This window comes from Sinohyriopsis cumingii, chromosome 11 (genome assembly GCF_028554795.1).
Source record: "Sinohyriopsis cumingii isolate HCF-2022 chromosome 11, ASM2855479v2, whole genome shotgun sequence".
NCBI classification, from domain to species: domain Eukaryota; kingdom Metazoa; phylum Mollusca; class Bivalvia; order Unionida; family Unionidae; genus Sinohyriopsis; species Sinohyriopsis cumingii.
In genome coordinates this window covers 86,479,518-86,490,190 of record NC_142971.1, presented here as the reverse complement: position 1 = coordinate 86,490,190, position 10,673 = coordinate 86,479,518, and the positions used below count along the sequence as shown (strand labels likewise).

At 36.6% G+C, this 10,673-nt stretch overlaps 1 protein-coding gene across 3 annotated transcripts in view; it reads left to right on the top strand.

Moving 5' to 3' along the window:
* Nucleotides 1–735: 735 nt before the first annotated feature.
* The window catches only part of LOC149788904 (uncharacterized), a 56,741-nt gene continuing 46,803 nt past the window's right edge, over nucleotides 736–10,673 (top strand). For 2 of the 3 annotated variants that reach the window (XM_089975034.1, XM_089975032.1), the window contains exon 1: nucleotides 736–955. The gene's annotated coding sequence lies outside the window, so the exon portion shown is untranslated. The remainder of the gene's footprint in view (nucleotides 956–10,673) is intronic. The other variant, XM_089975033.1, reaches the window with a different exon arrangement.

Sequence of the window (10,673 nt, the reverse complement as noted above, 5' to 3'; positions counted from 1 at the left end):
TGATTTGTCATCGCTTAGCAATGAATAATGTTCCTTTTATTCAACAGAAAACAGCATATTGCAGCCAATACAAATAAAATGTTTTTGTAGTTCAACCTTTCGGTTTTTGTGTTGGATGAGAGGGTTAGGGTTAGGTTCTTGAAAGGTCACTTGCACTAAAAGGCCCATAAAATGCATCATTACCTCCGCCAATGTTTGGATATACTATGTCCGATTTACAGCCAGGCATATTGCATTGTTGCATCTAAACTTATGATTAATGTTAATTATGTTCCTGAAATACTTCTTGGACCTATCCAAATTTTTAAAGAAAAAATATAAACAAATGTCACATGGCTGTGTACCTGACTTTTTTTCTTGTGTCTTAATTGTCATTTCAGAATAAAGACTGTGATAACATAAAATCATTATTATTATTATTATTATTATTATTATTATTATTTGCATTTGCTTGCTATATTTTCAATCATATGCATATAACGTGTTTTTTTTAAATAACTTTGTGGTCTCATTTGGGCTGGAAGAATAGGTGAATATATTTGGCTTTAAACAAAGACAGTGGGAAGACAATTGAAGCCAACAAGGTATTAAACAAAGAAAACAAGAATGTAGTTTCCCTCGTTCAGGAAGCGGGTCAATTAACCTGAAAAATTTGTTTTAAAACTTTCAATACCTCGGATTGGATTCCTTTGTCTTTCAGCTGTTTATCAAGTTGTAGTTCCGAGACAGATCGGATTCTAGTGGAGTACAAAAGTACTTCGGCAATGGTATGAACATCTAAAATCTTACGGTGAAAATTGAATGAAACTGTGATAATTAATATATTTACGTCAAGTTGTTCTTGATATTAACCAGTACTGCATTCCAATTTACCTGCAAACTGCCTTGCGTTCCTGAAGTAAAATTCAGAATACGTCCAGTAAAGCACTTGCGAAGGCTGACGTAAAAAGTAAAGGTAATCTCTCTCTCTCTCTCTCTCTGTCTCTCTGTCTCTCTCTCTCAAACCATGTATACGCATGAAAGCCATTTTAGTTCAAGTAATCGCTTTATATATTAGTTTTGCACTTGTATTCTTTGTCCACCCACCCACCCACACACCCACACACTACTTGCTTCATTTCAATATTTGTTTAGGGATGGAGACCTTGATCTAAATTTATAACATGTACAAGATTTACAATAACTCAAACTATGCCGTTTAATCAAAATTATACAACATTTGACCTTTCGCCATATGCATAGGTTAGGCTTACTAAACAGCTGACAACTGTTAATGGTGTGTATACCGTACCTCGAACTTTGATTTGCTGTGTGTCTTTACCTCTTCTTATGACGTTATTTAGTTTGTATAACATGTCTTTCCATACATACATGGACACACAAATTTACAACTGAACAAATTTAAAACGGTACCTAACCCCCCCCCCCCCCCCCGTTTTGGGCCAAGCAAACTCTTCGTCAGATAAAATAAAACCCATACAAAACAATCAACACAAAAATCTACGAAACATTCTGGACTCCGACAAGCTATGTGGCATAGGGAAGTTTCGTTAATTGGGCCTTGGCAAACTTTTTAACTTAAGGCTCTGGTATGACCTATTGAGCCATTATTGTTTAACAATTAAAAATATGGATATATTTGTGAATTTGGTTTTTCCATTTAGTTCTTGAAATTGATGTGAGGCATGTACACCTCATGCAGTCACTGCGTAGCATGTAGCCAATGAAATACCCATAGTAGGAAGCAGAGCCAGCCACATGTAACAGTAGACATGCTGGTTCAAGGCTAGTAGACTATCTCAAAGACTACTGTTTTGAATTGCAAAAAGCTATTAAGTAAACAATGTTTTTCAAAACTATCACCCAGGGAAAGGGCTTGTGTTTCCATTGTGTGCACAATGTGCTCTCCAAAATAGGCTTCACCCATGAAAAAATGCATGTATAAACTTGGGGGTACGTAGATACTTGGAGAAGTAGGTACGTGGATACGTCAGTGGATACTTCAGTGGATACGTCCATGAATACGTCAGTAGAGCTATTTCCCCTTTCAAAATAAACAGAAGCAACCTAAATCTTCTGTCAGTTGTCCTGCTGGGAACATATCATTACTCCGTCTCGTCATGTCAGATATCGTTCTATCGGAATTCAAACATACCAAAAGCTGTGTGGTCAAGCTGAACATGGCAGACCATAAATAAACCTAGTTTCACAAGATTAATGTACTTCATAATGGCTATTTCATCACTGGTTTCCATTAACATTACACGAGACATAACAGTTCTGTTCTCGTCTCAATTACGCTAATGAATGAATGAAATTCATTACATCGCTTAACTACATTATTTTCAGCAAATACACACATTCAATTTAGCACACAAGAAATCTTCTAAGATCGGTGAATTCAAACGGATCCTCTAACTCATATCAACTAAAGTAATGCATGAAATTCTTAGATTCCTATAGCAATCAAGACGACAAATCAAAACAATTCGTCAAACTTATATACAGAAGATCATTGTACGAATTCAGATAGATTAACTCAAACAGAGTTACACTCATTTCAAGAGAATTGATCTACGGATTTACACAAATAAATTCATGCAAATATAAACAATTAAATTCAAGCAAATCATTATATTGGTATCAACGAACTAAATGAAATTGACGCAAATACCTTGTGCTTTCAAGCACTTTTCGCTTCTACAGCCAAAACTGTGTCCGTTGGCTTTCCAGACATACGGGCTCTTTGACAAATGTTTTACGAAAGAAATTCTTCCAAATTTTATCTCGGAGTCCCATAAATTTTCACTCTCGCAGGAAAAATGCAGACTGACAAAGATTTTTTCGACAAGGGCAATTTAACTCCAAGAAGTTCGTGTGAGAACCACGCTTCTTATTTAGCGTAAACAATCAGGATTTAATATATTTACCTCCTCTTATAATAAGGCGCCAAAATTGCGGTCAGCATGACTTATATAATTCCAAACAACATATCTTGAAAATTTCAAATCTGACAGTTCCCATATAAAATCGAAGGTAACCTTCTCTTTTCTAGTCGTCGAATGGTTAAGAAAACGAGGGTTTATTAAGAATCACTTCTTTTCCCGACACAGACATTAAAAATCATTGCAGTATAGCGATTTAACAAGCACCTGCCCCACTAAATCTAATTAATTGTTACTTGTCCCAAGTTAATGTGCTCGTTATAGATCGACAGAAATTTGCATCCCTACATATAGGCCCCCCTTGAAGAGTAAAATCAGGGATTTTTACTCTCCACATTTCGGAGATCTATCCTGAGTCATTTATACGTCCTCTGGTGAACCCTTCACCTCAGACGTCCTTAGTTTACTTAAGCAGTCAGACCATACATTCTCGTTGCCCTTAATATACTGTACCTGGACTTGGTACTGTTTTAGAAATAATGACTATTTCATTAATCGTTCATTTGTTAACTTAGCGTGACCTAATTAGGCGAGTGGTTGGTGGTTAGTTTCTAAAATCAATTTTCGTCCATACAGGTAACGTTGGAATTTAGATATTACAAAGATAATTGCCAAGCATTCTTTCTCTGAGACCGAATAATTGCGTTCTGCAGTTGACAATTTCCTGCTACTGTTTGCAGCTGGGAATAAGCTTCCGTCATGCTTTTGTAATAGCACTGCCCCATAACCTATATCACAAACGTCAGTACGTAAGACAAAATCTCGTGTCACATCAGGCAATTGCATTACTCTGTCTGACGTTAGTCTGTCCTTTAACGTCTGAAATGATCGTTCACATGCGTCTGTCCATATAACTTTCGTCGGAGCCTTTTTCCGAGTCAAGTCAGTCAATGGGCTAGCAATAGCCTGAAGTTAGCAACATATCGACAATAATACCCTGCCAGTCCCAAGACAAATCGAACTTCCGTCTTAGTGGTAGGTCATACTGCGTCCCAAAGTTGGTCGACTTTTGAACTATCTGGGCATAACGTGTCTTCGCTGAGGGTATGACCTAGGTAGGTTAGTTTCCTAAACCCTGCATGGCACTACATGGTCGTGCGGTCAGTCCTGTTTGTCTAAGTCGCTCTCAAACGTTTTTGAGCAAAATGATATGATTGTCCCAAGTAGCTATCGCTAAGAGTAAATCGTCCAAGAAGTTTGAAATTCCAGTCCCCCTTAACGGTTCAAGTAATTTTCGCATCATGCGCGTGAAGATACTCAGCGCATTCTGGACCCCGAATGGCATGACTACCCACTGGTAGGTCCCATCTGGAGTTGCGAAGGCAAGTTTTGCCCTGTCTTCATTTCGAACTGGAATTTGCCAGTATCCCATTGACAGATCGATTTTCGAAAAATAGTTCGCGTTGGGCACATGGCAAATATTGACTCAAGATCAGGTAACAGTTTTACCTGGAATTCTGTGATCCTGTTCAGCTTCCTGTATTCGATGCAAAATCTGTGTGTAACGTCTTTCTTCTGTACCAGAACGACAGGAGAGTTATACGCTGACTCAGTTGGTTCTATAACTCCCAAGTCTATCATAGCTTGAATTTCATTTCGGTCAGTTTCTAATTCGCATAGGGTAGCGGATATAGTTTGAACTTCACTGGCTTCTCATCCAGGGTGAACTCCTACAACTCGGTCTTGCCAGGTCGTTCTCCCTCACTAACCTGTCTCTGGTCTTCGCCACGCCCATGTGGCTTCCAAGTAGATCTGCATGTGCCAGCCTAATTACTTCTGCTCGCTTCGCTATGGGCACAACAACTTGTTTAAATGTATCGGTCCCTTTCCTGGCGTACCGGTACAAAATACCGCGTTTCGTCGCGAACTTCACCTCGCCGTCTGGCAATTTCCGTATGGACCCATCTTTTACGTACCTATGTACCTTGTTGAGAGACAAATCATCCTCTTGAAGTTTCCTCAACTGACCTGGTAACAAATTGTCTATAGGCGAAGTCGTGGGTCTTAGCGGTTTTGACCCTGACCTTCGCTTCATAGCCATTGTCTCAACGGACCCCACGTGTTCAGGTGTATACGTCATATGGTTAGGCTTTTGCAACACATACCTACACCTAATATTAAGTCATGAGACAGTCCCGACAAACACGCTGCTTGAATTCGTCCCTTTACATACGGCGAATCAAGATCAATGTTAACAACCTAGAGCGAATCTTTCGTCCGGTTATCAAATTGGACTTCATCCGTCTCGCCTGTGTAATCTCCAGGCTTGACATATCTACTATCTACCATGGCTGGATAACACGTTTCCCATCTTACCATTAACCGTAGCTACTGCTGTGTTGGTCAAATCCACTGTTTTCTGTTCCTTAACATTATTCGGTTTATGTACACGGCGAAAATCTAGATATTCTACAGGACGTACAGCCTGGACATGCCAATGGGATGCTTAGTGGGACCTACAATGACTAGTAAACTATACAGTAGTTTCAAGCTTGAAACGGAGTTTTCTTTATATAAAATATTACTAATCAAGGGATCAGTTAACAAACAAATTTAAATAATGTTATTTAAAGAAATGTTTTTCGAGCGCTATCAGGAAAACAACCCGATGTGCAATGTGGGCTGTATCACATTGTAGTCTTCTGGGAGGATATTTCTTGCTTTGACTTGTTTTTAGTTGTTTTTTAAATAAAAAATATTTTGCTTTGTTTTTGTTTGTTTTATGTTGTTATTTTTAGCGATGCCACAATTTGATGTGAAAATCGTAAATATCGCTAGAAAAGAATTAAAAGAAAACTCATAATAAGGAAAGATGATAAAATATACATAAATCGATTGGAACAGGTGCTAGTGGTGGCTTATTCGGCGTGTCACCACCCTCTAGTCAAGTTATTATATCCTACATCCACTAATCAAGTTATTACATCCTACACCCACTACTCAAGCTATCACATCCTACACCCACTATTCAAGAAATTACATCCTACACCCACTACTCAAGTTATCACATCCTACACCCACTAATCAATTTATTATATCCTACACCCAATATTCAAGCTATCACATTCTACGCTCACTAGTCAAGTAATCACATCCAACACCCACTATTCAAGTTATCACATCCTACACCCACTAATCAAGTTATCACACCATACACCCACTAATTAAGTTAACGTTATGAGCTGTAACAACGTTAAACTGGAATGCGACAATACGCATAGTGAGTCAAGATTCCTCCACATTCAACTTCATCAAAGTCGGGTAGAACACCTTACGGCCTTTGTGTAATTCTTGGGATTAAACTTTTGAAACTTTACTTTTTATTCACATCATTTAGTCATTAGTGTGTTGAGGTGCTGTTGTTGTCGTGGGTGTAACGCCATTTTTCAGTACGCGATAGGCTATACAACTCTTCCGGCAGATCACGTGGAGGAAGAACCCGAGAAAATCCGCGGTAAGAACCATCGACCCACGGGTAGCTACTGACAAGCAATGACGGTGCCCGAGACTCTCTGCCACGCGGGCACCTACTGAGGTGCCATTAAACACTAATGCTTACATACATACATACATACGATCTCATTCTTCTCATTCTTAACTTTGGAAACACGTTATATTTACTTTTTAAATTACATTGTCCATTTATTGTTTTCCAGGACATAATTTTGGCGGTCAAAGATCGGCATCATTGTCATCATGTTAGTTTCCTTTGTTTCAGTACCCTTTTACGCCAAGTTTTTTTGGCTGTCTTAATCATGGGACACTTTCCTGTTTTAATGACAGGATCTTAAGATCCGTCAATCACATTTGATAAGACGGTTTAAAACCAATAATCAGCCATGCCTGTTATTTTTCATTTTCCATCTTTTAAACTTTTTAATTTTTGTCTAGAGAAATTGATATTTACAGTGTAAACCGTGCCGTTATATTTTATGTCATCATCTTGGCCCGAACGTCATCATCCAGATGCGATGTTATTGCTTTGGACTGCTCAAGACAGATCGATACATCTGCGATTATATATTCAGTTTTTACAAGTAAAATTCATTAACTTTACCAGTGTAGAGTGTTTATGCTTTGCTTTGACACACCTGAGGTGAATTCTAGACACGTTACTTAAATTTATCATTCCTATTGTGAACCCATTTTGCCATGGATTTATTATTCTTTATGGGTATCACTTTCTGTTCTCCCCAAAAATTACATAGTTCCTGTTATTTAAATTATTGTATTTACCTCTGACAGAGAGGGAATACATTGAATGAAGCCTATTGTATGGAGTCAATTGGTCATGACAAGTAGATAATAACATTACAATACACATCGAATGCGATAATGACACATATAGGGGATATTTTCTTTTGATACGTTACTGTCAGATACATTTCATCGTATGGTACTAAAGAAGTGATATTTTAACAAGTGGCGAAGTGACATATATCTGGTATCAGCGTAGGAAAAAATATATTTTATTATAAACCAAACTTGCTCCAGAATTGAAGCTTAAAAGATTAAACTCAGTCTACAGCACAAAACTCTCACCCACCCCTTTTTGTAAATTCACCTCACCTGCACAGGCTGATCGAATAAATACACGTAACCTAAGAAAGCGGTAGGATTTGGTTGGCCTAATCCGTCGCAGTAGATTACATTTTTGTCATTTTGTAAACTGTTTGACTCTGTCTAAAAACAATGCAAGTCCGATTCAATAATGTATCGAAGGGGGGAGTGTCGTTGTTGTCAAGGAAGTTGGGGGAGATAATTTGAGAGATGCTAACTACGACTGGTCAAATTTCTTTATCAACAATTAATTTACATGTCTTTAATTTAAAGCAGTTTTTATTTGTTTGTTCTAGCCTACATAGTACTCGTTTTTGTTCCTACAGGTACAACTTTTGTCGGTACACGCAATCAAGCGTTGCATGACATGATGAGAAATTTTCTCTTCTCACATGTGAAAATATAACGATACTTTTCTTTCATGTAAATATATAGATATGAAAAAAATATGAAAATTATTTCGACATTAAGTCTTTATTTTTCACACTTAAGTATATTATAGATATGCAGATTTGGTGAGGGTGAGCACGTTATGCCGAAGAGTAAGTTTAATCTTTTAAACTTTCATTCTGGAGCAAGTTTGAGATATATTAAAAGAAAATTTCAATTTTCTTTTCCTTCGTTTATTCCGGATATATTTCATCTTGTGGTATTAAAATATAATGTTTTTGGTACCATACGATAAAATTTATCCGGTATTAACGTCGGAAAATTAAATATGCGCTATAGATTGAAGTCAGTTTTAAATATTCATTGCATCTGAACTCCCAAGGCAAATTTACATATATCCCGATTATTACTCTATTCTTGAATGCATATATTGAACAAACTGGTTAGCTCAACGCTATTGACACGTGATAAAAATATATCTGTATTACCAACAGATTGGTTGGTCCAAACTTCTCCGAGTTCACGGATCATGTAGTAACTGTACCAAAAGCCGAGTTCACGGATCATATAGTAACTGTACCAAAAGCCGAGTTCACGGATCATGTAGTAACTGTACCAAAAGCCGAGTTCATGGATCATGTAGTAACTGTACCAAAAGCCGAGTTCATGGAACATGTAGTAACTGTACCAAAAGCAGAGTTCATGGAACATGTAGTAACTGTACCAAAAGCAGAGTTCATAGAACATGTAGTAACTGTACCAAAAGCCGAGTTCATGGATTATGTAGTAACTGTACCAAAAGCAGAGTTCATGGAACATGTAGTAACTGTACCAAAATCCGAGTATTTTTTATCTTCTTGTGAAGAAAACGTGCTCGATCAGACAATAATGAATTGTGAACAATAAACATAATATTCCATATTTTTTTTACAGAAAAACTGCAAAATACACCAGTACCTATTTATCGGTATAGACATTCTCCCCAATTCATTATAAATTAAATCATTTCGTATAATTTTCTTCACTCTTAATACATATGGTTTTGATAAAGACCATAGGTACAGTCTCTGGAAAACTTTTGCTGAGATAACTCCACATACTTTCGCACCGTAATTCAAAACTCGGGACAAGTATAAATATAACTTTAGGAACCAAGTTACCAAATCCATATACGTATTTATTTTTCCGTAGGTACCCTCAACCTCAACAGAAAAAGACAGCCATTGAAACTCTTCACCAGCTGTTTGTTGTTCTTCATTAAACACATCACCAATATAAACAACGCCAAAATAATCACATTAATTGACTTTTCTACTTTCAAACCCATGCCAACATTTGTATAACGGTCTAACATTCATTTATTTTCTTGACTGTATTTACTTTAAGGGTCATTTGTTAACAAACGTTACTACGAGTATCCAACACTTTTGTAAACCCTCTTTTACTTAGGGAAAATTATCTTATATTACATAAACAAAACCCAAAAATCGCAAAGAATGTAAATCTAAAAAATCCAATCCTGGAGCATTAGTGTATGAAATTCAAATTATAACTCATTAAAAAAGATATGAAATACAAGAATAAAATAACGGTGCACAATATTCAACTTATCGTATTGCAGTTACACAAATGAATTGATCAAAATAAGATTGTAACAAAGTCTGCTTTTAGATTTGCATACATGTACATGATAAACAGATCAGTTTACGTTTAAAATATTGGGTTCGTCTACACTTGTGACGCTCGATATATAATACAGGGAAGTAAATATTCATTTAAAAAGAAACCAATGTCGCGCATCTTTCCTAAACAGAATGTAATTGTTTCGTGCTTTTGTTCCTTTTCAATAGGCACATGCCATACGATACTTAGATCTTTGTACAAAGAGTTAAAACTAGTAGTGACCCAGCGCCAACTGTAAGCATGGAATTCCACAAAGTAATGTAAAGAATAATCAAAGGGCCCTACCCATGTATGGACATAGAAACATTATGACACACTCTATTAATAAAAAAAATCCTTATCAAACTATAACATTTCAAGGACATGGATGGTTTCTTCTTAAAATCGTATGTACTTAAATGTATATAGACTTATTGTGTGGGAATAACAAAGAGAGAGAGAGAGAGAGAATATATGTATTCATATAATACGATTACTCCGCCCCCCCTCTCCCCGGCATAGACAAATTTCATGCTAAATCGGCTCAAAAGCCACAACTAACTTTCAGCTGACATAATTTACAAAACGAGTGTCAGTTCTTTTAAATCTGTCTCTTTACACAGTTTCTGTTCGGTATCTCTAATCAAAAATATATGTTCATCGAAAATTTCATAATTTTATTAAGCAAAGCAAAAATCACTCCAAATAACGCAAAAAAATCAAGCAATCGTAAGATAACACAGGATAAATACGGTAAAAACAAATGTGTGTACTGTAAATGATGCACAAATACCATTTGTTACGACTCTATGGTCTCGAAACTTAGTAACAGAAAAGAGCGAAAACCAAATATTTTGTAAAATTCAACAGATAATTTCTTTCCTCATGATATAAAGGGAAAATTTAAAAAGAACTTATAGTATTGTGAATTAAACCCTGAACAGTCCTAAAAGTTATATCACAAGTCCAAATTTATAAAGTTCCAATTGAATTCCAGTGCACTCCAAATAAGTTCTAATCTTGAATGTGTCTCGAACGTACTATTGTGCCTGTGGCCTTGATTGCGAGGATGTGCTAAGATTTTTTTGATGCATCATAATAATAAAATCCAAAACA